The sequence below is a fragment of the Bubalus kerabau genome, chromosome 4 (assembly GCF_029407905.1).
Source record: "Bubalus kerabau isolate K-KA32 ecotype Philippines breed swamp buffalo chromosome 4, PCC_UOA_SB_1v2, whole genome shotgun sequence".
In the NCBI taxonomy this organism is placed as follows: domain Eukaryota; kingdom Metazoa; phylum Chordata; class Mammalia; order Artiodactyla; family Bovidae; genus Bubalus; species Bubalus kerabau.
The window spans coordinates 159736773-159749336 of record NC_073627.1 but is presented as its reverse complement, the minus strand read 5'-3'; positions in this window follow the sequence as shown (position 1 = coordinate 159749336).

The following is a 12564-nucleotide window of genomic DNA, read 5'->3' as shown; positions in this document are numbered from 1 at the left end:
AGTGGGAGGCTGGGAGCAGACACTCTGGGAATGGCCTTGGGCCCTGCAGCCTTTCTTGGTCCAAAGCTGGAGGGGTGGGTGGGAGACTCTGCCCTCCACCTCACTCAGGGTGGAAACAGACTCCTTCAGGGACCCTCCTTGGCACCAGGAGACCCTACTCAACCATGAATGGCCCTGAGCATCCTTCAGGCCCTCTCTCCACAGTCACAGGACCGTGGAGCTGGACAAACATGACCCTCTGCTAGAGGGCAGGCAAGTAGGGACCCAGGCCAGGCTCTGGTTGTGCCCACATTCTGCCTGGTGAGGGGCATGGGGAATGCATTTATAGATAAACTTATAGTGCAACCGTACTTGCCATGGTTTTGCATGACAAAGATAATTCAAAATGAATAAAATTGAAAACAGCCCAAATATGCATCAACAAGTGAAATAGTAAACCAATTGTGATGTAGTCATACAATAGAATTTAGCAGTAAAATGAAAGAAATGATTGGTACAGCAACATGGATAAATCTCGAAATAACTATGCTGAGTGAAAGAATCCAGATGGATTCTGTATAATTCCATTTATACAAAAGTCTAGAAAATAGAAAATAATCAGTGACAGAAAGCAATTTTAAAAAGGAAAGGAAGGATTAATTATAAGGGAGTATAAAAAAGCTTTTTGAGCTAATGGATACCTTCATTATCGTGACTGTGGTGAGGATTTCATATGTAAGTCAAAACTGAGCAAATTTTAGACTTTAAATATTTGTAGTTTATGCATATCAGTTCTGTTATACTCTAACAAAACTGTGAATTTTTTTTTTTTGGTCAGTTGAGCTATATTTCCTTTATTGGCTCCTGGATTATTTTTATCCTTACTGGTTTTTTTTTTGTCATATTCTATACATCCAAGTGTCAATATATATATGCATATATATAAACATAAATATAAAACAATAAATTATATTCATTTTTTTGCAAATTAATATAGGTAAAATATAATTAATAATTCAATTCTCTTTTAATTGAAATAAAATCTTTGTAATAGATTAATTTCCTCAACATATTTAGCACAATCCCTATATTTTATATTGTAATAGTTAATTTATCATGTGCCAATATTATACGAGTTTGAGTGAAGTAGACTTTTGGTAAATTTTATGATCTCTTAGTTGGTGGGTTTAGTTGCCAAGTCGTGTCCAACTGTTGAGACCCCATGGACTGTAGCCCCCCAAGCTCCTCTGTCCATGGGATTCTACAGGCAAGAATACTAGAGGGGGTTGCCCCTTCCTTCTCCAGGTTGTCTTCCTGACCCAGGAATCGAGCCTGGGTCTTCTACATTGCAGGCAGACGATTTATGATCTCATCAGATCAGATCAGATTAATCGCTCAGTCGTGTCCGACTCTTTGCGACCCCATGAATCGCAGGACTCCAGGCCTCCCTGTCCATCACCAACTCCCGGAGTTCACCCAGACTCATGTCCATCGAGTCAGTGATGCCATCCAGCCATCTCATCCTCTGTTGTCCCCTTCTCCTACTGCCCCCAATCCCTCCCAGCATCAGAGTCTTTTCCAATGAGTCAACTCTTCGCATGAGGTGGCCAAAGTACTGGAGTTTCAGCTTTAGCATCATTCCTTCCAAAGAAATCCCAGGGCTGATCTCCTTCAGGATGGACTGGTTGGATCTCCTTGCAGTCCAAGGGACTCTTAACAGTCTTCTCCAACACCACAGTTCAAAAGCATCAATTCTTCGGTGCTCAGCCTTCTTCACAGTCCAACTCTCACATCCATACATGACCACTGGAAAAACCATAGCCTTGACTAGACGGACCTTTGTTGGCAAAGTAATGTTTCTGCTTTTGAATATGCTATCTAGGTTGGTCATAACTTTCCTTCCAAGGAGTAAGCGTCTTTTAATTTCATGGCTGCAGTCACCCTAAAATTTCGCTTTTTCAAAATGGATTTGGCTTTTATTTAACTGTTTTTCTTATTTTGGAATTTAAAAACATTTTTTCTCCTTAAACTCTGAAACCTGATTAGAGTTCCATTAATTACATTAATAGACTTTTACAATAGTAAATCTGATATTCTAAAAGCATTTACTCTTGATATCTCATTTGATGTCTTTCAATAACACCTCCTAGTTTGAACTATGTAAGTATTATCCTTTCCTATGAAATATTTTTATGTACCATATATAAATACTTTTTTACTAATTTAACAAACTATTCTCTATTTTTAACATATAATTCATATTATATAAATCTACTTTTCTATGTAAGCAGCTGTTTACTTTGCAAGTCAGATTTAAAATTTTTCTGATTATATGTTCTTTTCTTATTATACTAGCCATAACCTAAAATATGGGCTTCCCAGGTAGCACTAGTGTTAAAGAACCTGGCTGCTAATGCAGGAGACATAAGAGATGTGTGTTTGACGCTTCGATTGGAAAGATCTCTTGGAGGAGACCATGGCAACCCACTCCAGTATTCTTGCCTGGAGAATCTGCATAGGGATGACTTGATGGGCAATGGCCCATAGGGTATCAAAGAGTCGGACATGAATGAAGCAATGTAGCATGCACACAACCTAAAATATATAATTAATAGTAACGTAGAATGATGTGCAGGTATTTAATTTTAAAACAATTATATAAAGTAGATTAAATATGTATCATACAAATGTTAATATAGTATAGCATATTAGGGAAGAAGTTGCAGAATTAGACACTGCCAGACATCATTTACTAGCTCTTTGACATTTAAAACTTATTTAACCTCTCTAAACTTCAAGGTCTTTACCTGCTAAATTGATAATGACCATACCTACTTCCTGATGTATTTAAAGAATGTAGTAACTTATCAATTAGTAACCATTAAATAGAATTAATCATTTTTATTGTTTGCAAGAATTAAAGAATTTTATATACAAAGCAGATTGCTCTTTAAGTTAGTAATGCATATTTAAATAACATAAGGCATGGTATGCATACTAAACAAATCTTGTTTAATAAACATAATGAAATTTAACTATTTTGGGCTGACTTTCTGGCATGTAAATTAGTGATAATAAATGATTTTACTAATTAAGTTACTGAATCGGAAAAAGGTGAATGAATTTCATGTCCCTTTGTAAAATTCTAATTGAGGAACCAGTTGGAACTTAAGGCATTTTATGGATGTTAGTTAATAGGTATAATGTTTTCCAATCTAGGAAATGGTAAACTGAAAATAGAAAGAAAAATACTTGTTCGTTTTCTCTTTCTGTTGCAAAGAGAACAACAATAACAAAACATTGTTTAACTTTTGTAGCCCCAAAGTGTATTTGCTAAAGGTCTTTGAGTATAACAGTCTCCAGTATATTTTAAGGGTTACTCTTATTGACCTACAAATAATCAATTTTTTTAAAAAATATGATTCCATGTAAGAAATCTGTTTTTCTTTGTAGTTCTTCCATAGAATTACTGTCATAAGAGTATTCATTTCAAGTATCTAAGTATTGTGCAAGCATTAAGAGTTTGGAGTCACCAAAATCACTTATTGGGTATTTATCTAATAATTATTGATAGCTTCCTATATTACTAATATTCTCTTTTGCTCTTTCACCTTTTTAGTCTCATTTAATTTGGCCAAATTATTAGAAAGAAAGAAAGTTACCTCAGAGGAAACTTGTACATATCACATAAGATCACAACTAGATAAGGCAGAAATAAAATTTGGAATTAAAACCAAATTTCCATGATTCTAATACCAAGACCAGATTTCTTTCCTCCCGTAATGACAACTCTAAAGACAATTTGTTCACCACCAGAAATACCGTTTGCTTTAATTCACTGAAACTTCAGCTAGTTTGTTATAATATCCATATGTCAAAATCAATTAAGGGACTAGTCTAAATTCTGCAGAAAGATCAAATCAAATGAAAATACTAAGAATTGAGAACAAGAAACAGACAGAACTCTCAAAATATTCTTGATGTTAGTCTGTTTTCTCGTGTAAAGTGAACCTTGGAAGGAAAGCTAGGGCAATCTCTGGAATGATTGCAGTGGAGAATGAATGGAATAGCTAGAAAGTTGTATGTGGCCTTTTACCCAAGCGTTTATTTCTTCATTCTATCCAATGGATCTTTAAGTAATTTTAGACTTTGTGATAGACATCTTTAATTTATCCAAGCAAGAGCAGATTCAGATTTTTTTTTAATATTATCCTGATTAATCAACAGAATTATTTCTGCCAACTGTGTCTGGGATATGAGGAGGCAGTAAATCTATTTAAATAGTAAAACTGAAAAATATTGAAAATACAACGTAGGAAACAAAAGGAACTTCAACTTTTTCTGCAATATCTTTTGTAACTAAAGTTTCTAAAACAAAATGCCAAAATCTTACGCTTGTTAATTATTGCTTGTGGGAACACAGGTGTTTTTTATTATTGTCTTTTCTTTTCATTTTAAAACATGTTAAGCCATAAAAATGATCTATGTACTACAGTATAAATGTATGTATGAAGAAAAATGCTTCCCTGTGAAACTGTAAACAAACTAAGAGTCCATAAATCCACTTTGAGTTTGTGATGACTCTTAGATTATTCCAACATGGAATAATGTTTGCAAGTAAGACCCAAAGCTCAGTGCTAAAAAGACCATTTACATATCATATATTAAGCTCTTAGTTGAAAACACTCATGAAAACCTGGCTCTGCTATTCAAGATAGTGCTTTGGGGTATGTTTAATTTTAACTCATTTCTAAAATATCAAGTCTTTTAAATTTTGTGGGTTTTTTTCCTCTTAAAAAAAAAAAAAAAACGCTACTTATTATGACTATTTCACATTAGATATGTTTAGCCTAAAGAGCACTAAGTAGAAGCCAATATGCCTGAGTCTATAACTCACACTAGTACTCAGTAGTCATGTGACCTTGTCCAATCCTTACTTTGCTTATGTGAAAAGAGTGGGGACTGTTGAGCTATACAAAATGAGAATAGTTGTTTTCAAATGTTTCCTTGTTCTTAAATTTTCTCTTAATATGTGAAAGGTTTTGTTCATAGGAACTCTCATTTCAGAGAGTAAGGAGATAAAAAATGTTCACCCCTTTTATGGTAAAATATCCTAATTTACTGACACTTTGAAAACAATAACTCATCCAAAATTTGTATGTTACAAGGAATAGAATTTGTATATTGTAAATAATTGGTCAAAATTTTAGACTCCAATGTGCCTTGATGTATTGGGTATATTTTTTAGGTTATGGTGTTGAAAATTGAGTTTACTCTCTCAAAATATACTGCCCATATTATAAAACCTCTAACTATTTACATTTAAATTATAGATTTTAAAACTGGGTCACACCAGTCACATTTCCTGTCTTTAATAGCCACATGTGGTTAATAGTCACCACTGGACAATTTCGTCACTGCAGAAAGTTCTATTGCTGCTGCGGCTGGCACTGCTCTAAAAAGTTAGATCCCAGTGTTAAGCTTGAGCTGTATATATGGATGATTATCTGCGTGTTAGCAACACAGAAAGGAATCATTGTCATGTGGTAAAAAGAATATCATACAAATTTGTTCTTAGCAAGATTAGGAAACTAAGGACAACGTAAGTAGGATGACTGAACCTAGAAAGAGTTCAGTTCAGTTCAGTTCAGTCGCTCAGTCGTGTCCGACTCTTTGTGACCCCATGAATCGCACCATGCCAGGCCTCCCTGTCCGTCAGCAACTCCCAGAGTTCAACCAAACTCACGTCCATCGAGTCAGTGATGCCATCCAGCCATCTCATCCTCTGTCGTCCCCTTCTCCTCCTGCCCCCAATCCCTCCCAGCATCAGAGTCTTTTCCAATGAGTCAACTCTTCGCATGAGGTGGCCAAAGTACTAGAGTTTCAGCTTTAGCATCATTCCTTCCAAAGAAATCCCAGGGCTGATCTCCAGTTAATCATAAATGTTGAACTGTTGAAAACTATAAATGTTCTCTCATCCGTATTGTTTATAGTTGTCTATAGAGTACGGAGAAGGACAGGGAAGCCTGGTAGGCTGCTGTCTGTGGGGTCGCACAGAGTCGGACACGACTGAAGCGACTTAGCAGTAGCAGTAGCAGCATAGAGTATGGATACAAATTTCTGTTATACTGAAAAAAAATCTCTGACTTTATAAATAGTGAGTATAGGAAATTGGTGATAATTATGAGGGTTACTGTAGAGAGGCTTAAGAGCATGGCTTGTCTGACACAGAACGTATTTTCAAAGCTGATGCATTTACCACCGAGAGCAGGCTGTGCAGGTTCTCCTATCTGTCTTACAAATGAACCTATGGATGCTCTACTGAATGTAATGGAATGTCAGAATATAATGAGGGGCTGGTAACTGGTCTTGGCTGATATACAACTAAAAAAAAGTATTTGGGAGGCTTTGGTGGAAAAGAGGAGAATATAGAAAAAAGGAGGGGATTATTGCTTTACAGTGGATCAGTTGTGTCATTGAAGTATTGAATGACCTTGCTCTGAAAAGGCAGTTGTCCTCAAATAGGAATAAAAATTCAAGTTTCCTTTTTCCTTTTTAAATTTGTTTTTGTTTTTCCTCTGTTAGTCTGTTTTTCTCCTTATCTTTACTGAGAGATAATAGACAAATAAGAATTGGATATAAAGATATGCAACTTGATGTTTTGATATATGTATACATTGTGAAATAATCACCACAATCAAGTGAATTAATACATCCATCACTGAAAAAAATTATTTTTGTATTTTTCTTCTTTTATTACTTTATTTTCATGATAGCAATACTTATGATTTACCCTTTTAGCAAATTTTAGGTATCTAATGCAGTATTGTTAACTATAGTCATATATGCTGTATATTAGACCTCCACAACTTGTTCTTATTGCATAAAAGAAACTTTATTCCCTTTGACCAACATCTCCCCATTTCTCCCTCCCCTGTCCCTTAGCAATGACCATTCTGTTCTCTGCTTCTGTGAGTTTGACTGCTATTTTGACTATCTTGTTACTGAGTAAATCTACTGACTCTATCTGATAACCAAGAAGCAGTCCTTCTGTAGTATTTGACTTGGTGATCATGGCTTGAGACTCAGGATGCACTACTCAACTTAAAATTACTAACAAAGTGATGGTATTTAAAAGTTAATTTTGAATTTTTTGAAAGCAGATGGCCATTTCTACTGAAGATATTGGTAATTACTTGAATGTTAAATTTTGACTGCAGGAAGAAACAGTTTGACACGTAAAATACCTGACTTCTTTCTCTTCCTCACACAGATAAACACATATATTCATAAATTTCCATTCCTTATATATTCTAAGTACAAATTCTTGCATTAGAAGCAGAAGTATATTTACTGTGTTCTGGGCTACATATATTCCCAGCTGTGATGAGAAAACCTATAAATACATACACCACACTGATAAAACTTGGTTAAAAAAATGCCACATCAAATGACATGGATCATCAAACAGTTCATTTCGATATTGTAACAGTTCTTGGTAAAAAGGTGTCATAGCAACAGCCTATTAAGTAAAGATGTTAAAGGAAAGAAAGTGAAGTCACTCGGTTGTGTACAACTCTTTGCAACCCCATGGACTGTAGCCTGTCGGGCTCCTCCACCCATGGGATTTTCCGGGCAAGAATACTGGAGTGGGTTGCCATTTCCTTCCCCAAGGGATCTTCTGACACAGGGATTGAACCCTGTGTTGGAGGTCTCTCACGTTGCAGACAGACTTTTTACCATCTGAGCCACCAGGGAAGTCCTAAAGATGTTAAGAGTGTATAAAATATTACTAGTTCATGCAAATATAATTCTGACCAGTTTATCAAACCATGTTTGTCATATCTTGAGGGAAAAAAAAATGAACTACAGACATTTCCTCCCAGTATTTAATAGTGGCCTAATAGCCCCCTCTCTCACCAGAATTTAATAATAGCAGGCAATAGATATCCCCTAAAATAATTAATATTGCCTAGAAAAAGGAAACAAATTATTTCATATATAATTTCCTTTCCTAAGAAAGATATTTCCTTATTCTACTTCCCTGATGTAGTGGGAAATATCATTTCAGGAAACTTTTAAGTGACTTCAGTAGATGGAAAAAGTAATGATTCATTTAGAGCAGTAATTTAAGTGATAAAAGGAACTTCAAATGAATGTTGACTTATATATAGCCCTTTATAGTGTTCATTACCCCTTATTTATGTTTATAGCTCATAAAAGAAATAAGATAAGAATAGTAATGGAATATGCATCAGATGCCCCTAATGTGCTGCCTCAGATCTCTCAGTCTCACTTGGTTTCTTTCTTCTTAGTCACTTCTGTAGAGACTGAGAGTTGTTATTGTTTGTAGTTTATCAGCATCAAGGTGGACGTGGCTGGCTCCTCCTCTCACTTTCAGAGATGTGTGAAGCATCTGGTCACAGGTCATGGGATATGACTTCCCCAGGAAGAACATAAGTAAACAGATGATATAACTTAGAATTTGAGAGGGGTGAAGTTTAACCAGTGAAGGAAAGAAGATTGGGAGGGTGGTCCAGGTAAATCACTCCCACCCCTTTTTCTATTGGTGTGTATAAGGCACAGTCATATCTCACATGGATAAGTGAATGGTTATGTCTTTGCTGAAGCAATAACCAATTTGGTAATATTCTGTCATCTGTGCTTTTCACTCTCACTCTACTGTGACTGACCTGCTAAAAATGAGCACTTAAAATCTCCTTGAGTAAAGAGCATCTTTGGTTGAAGCTTGTCTTCCTTTGCCAGGGGATCCAATCCACAAAATCTTCAATTACAGGGATTTTAACTTAAAAGAGTTATTAGAATTGTAGGCTTAAAACATAGAAAGTATGCCACAGCTTGTCTGCCAGCTTCCAGCATTGCCAGTTGGTTTGACTCCCACTCAAAATCTCTGATTACCGGGTTATCCAATACAAATGACTGAGTAGAAAGTTCATGTAAGTCACATACTATCTTTAATACACAGAGACTAGTATGAGCTGGATGTTCTTTTTAGTGGTGGGAAAAAAACACATGGCATTTTTTTCTTTGAATACTGAAGAGATTGAACATTAAGTATATGTACACATAATCCCAAGATATTTTACTTACCTGACAGTCTTCTGAATTTTCCTGGGGTGTATCAACCATCCTTGTTGGTACAGGTATGATAACATTACAGCCAGCTCCAATGAGACTGAGGTTTCTGACTTTCCAAAAAAAAAAAAAAAAAAAAAGCATTGATTCACACAGTGAACATCTTGCTTGTCAGAGAGTAAAATATATTCTTATGCTAAATCCTGGCAGACTCTCTGATGGCAAATCACATGGAGTTTAGTTACTCTATCCCACTAGCACTTTCCTTTATTACTCTTTCCAATTAATCAAATTCTGGAATTTATACGACAAGGATGCATATGTATAAAACATGTCAATCCCTACTACCTGTGCAGATGTGAAAATGACTATAATACCTTGAATTAACTGAAAGGGCCCATCCGTAAGATCATTTCAACTTCTGTGAATGTTCAGTTCAGTTCAGTCACTCAGTCATGTCCGACTCTTTGAGACCCCATGAACCGCAGCACTCCAGGCCTCCCTGTCCATTACCAACTCCCCAAGTCCACCAAAACGCATGTAAATTGAGTCGGTGATGCCATCCAACCATCTCATCCTCTGTCGTCACCTTCTCCTCCTGACCTCAATCTTTCCCATCATCAGGGTCTTTTCAAATGAGTCAGCTCTTCACACAAGGTGGCCAAAGTATTGGAGTTTCAGCTTCAGCATCAGTCCTTCTAATGAACACCCAGGACTGATCTCCTTTAGGATGGACTGGTTGGATCTCCTTGCAGTCCAAGGGACTCTCAAGAGTCTTCTCCAACACCACAGTTCAAAAGCGTCAATTCTCCAATATTCAGCTTTCTTTATAGTCCAACACTCACAGTCATACATGACCACTGGAAAAACCATAGCCTTGACTAGATGGACCTTTGTTGATGAAGTTATGTCTCTGCTTTTCAATATGCTGTCTAGGTTGGTCATAACTTTCCTTCCAGGGAGTAATCGTATTTTAATTTCATGGCTGCAGTCACCATCTGCAGTGATTTTGGAGCCCCCCAAAATAAAGTCAGCCACTGTTTCCACTGTTTCCCCATCTATTTCCCATGAAGTGATGGGACCAGATGCCATGGTCTTCATTTTCTGAATGTTGAGCTTTAAGCCAACTTTTTCGCTCTCCTCTTTCACTTTCATCAAGAGGCTTTTTAGTTCCTCTTCACCTTCTGCCATAAGGGTGGTATCATCTGCATATCTGAGATTATTGATGTTTCTCCTGGCAATCTTGATTCCAGCTTGTGCTTCTTCCAGCCCAGCGTTTCTCATGATGTACTCTGCATAGAAGTTAAATAATCAGGGTGACAATATACAGCTTTGACATACTCCTTTTCCTATTTGGAACCAGTTTGTTGTTCCATGTCCAGTTCTAACTGTTGCTTCCTGACCTGCATACAGATTTCTCAAGAGGCAGGTCAGGTGGTCTGGTATTCCCAGCTCTTTCAGAATTTCCCACAGTTTATTGTGATCCACACAGTCAAAGGCTTTAGGATAATAAAGCAGAAATAGATGGTTATCTGGAACTCTCTTGCTTTTTCAATTATCCAGCAGATGTTGGCAATTTGATCTCTGGTTCCTCTGCCTTTTCTAAAACCAGCTTGAACATCTGGAAGTTCAGGGCTCACATATTGCTGAAGTCTGGCTTGGAGAATTTTAAGCATCACTGTACTAGCATGTGAGATGAGTGCAATTGTGTGGTAGTTTGAGCATTCTTTGGCATTGCCTTTCTTTGGGAATGGAATGAAATCTGACCTTTTCCAGTCCTGTGGCCACTGCTGAGTTTTCCAAATTTGCTGGCATATTGAGTGCAACACTTTCGCAAGATCATCTTTCAGGATTTGAAATAGCTCAACTGGAATTCCATCACCTCCACTAGCTTTGTTTTTTAGTGATGCCTCCTAAGGCCCACTTGACTTCACATTCCAGGATGTCTGGCTCTAGGTGAGTGATCACACCATCGTGATTATCTGGGTCGTGAAGTTGTTTTTTGTACAGTTCTTATCTGTATTCTTGCCACCTCTTCTTAATATCTTCTTCTTCTGTGAATGTTGCCAAACTCTAATAGCTCAATCCAAGTATCCTATTCCCCCTGGAACTTAGTAGGAGGGTGACTTGCAGGTTTGTAGCCAAAGAATGATCACCAAGTCAAATACTACAAAAATGACTATTAGTGATCAGACATAGAATCTGCCGATTTCCTCCATAACAACACACAGATACAGAAATGAGTTCTGGTAAAGGTGTTCAACATTATTAGTCATTAGGGAAATGCAATCTAAGCCCACAATAAAATAGTACTACACACAAATTAGAGTTGCTGAACAAAGATATTACCATCTTATCATTATAAAACTAACAATTCTAAATTCTAGAAAGCTCATAAATTGGTAGAGAATGCAAAATGACACAGGCAATTTAGCCAACCAATCATCGGTTTTTAAATTTAACATATACTCTTCATGTGTCCCAGCAACACAAAGCCTAAGCTTTGCCCTCAAAATGAAAATGTATCTTAATGCAAATAGCTATTTACAAATATTTATGATGGCTTTTTATGTGAATGCCAAAATCTGCAAATAACCACAAAATGCTTCATCTAGTAAATAGATAAATTATAGAACATATTCACATAACAGAATACTATTAATTAATAAAACATTAAAAAATTTAAAAAAAAATCACTACTGATTCACATGACACAGATGAATTTCTTTCTTTTTCCACAACACAAATGAATTTTAAATGGAATGTGCTAAGTTAAAGAAGTCAGACTCAAATAGCTATGCACTGTATGATTCAATTTCTGTGAGGGAAAGGAGGTAAACAAGTAACTAATGTATGCCTGATAAAAATAGAGAATAAACGATAGGAAGGTTTAAAAAAAGCAAAGAATAAGGATAAGGAATGTTGGTTGATAGCTATAGCAATTGCTAATGCATTGAAATTTAAAATGCATTAGCAATAAGTGTTGGAGAAGGCAATGGCACCCTACTCCAGTACTCTTGCCTGGAAAATCCCATGGATGGAGGAACCTGGTAGGCTGCAGTCCATGGGGTCCCTAAGAGTTGGACACGACTGAGTGACTTCACTTTCACTTTTTCACTTTCATACATTGGAGAAGGAAATGGCAACCCACTCCTGTGTTCTTGCCTGGAGAATCCCAGGGGCAGGAAAGCCTGGTGGGCTGACGTCTGTGGGGTTACACAGAGTCGGACACGACTGAAGTGACTTAGCAGCAGAGCAGCAATAAGTGTTTACTAAAATGTTGCTTTGAGTAAAGAACTGTAGAAGATGAGAGGACAAGGGACAAGTTATAAGTTTATCATCAAAAAATAACAACGTCACATACAAAGGGCCAATCTAGGATTATATTCAATGTTTTCTGGTAGCACTGAGCAGGTCACTTTGTCTCTGACTTGAGTATTGAAACATGTATACATTATTAATTCTATTTAAGAGGCATTATAACTATAT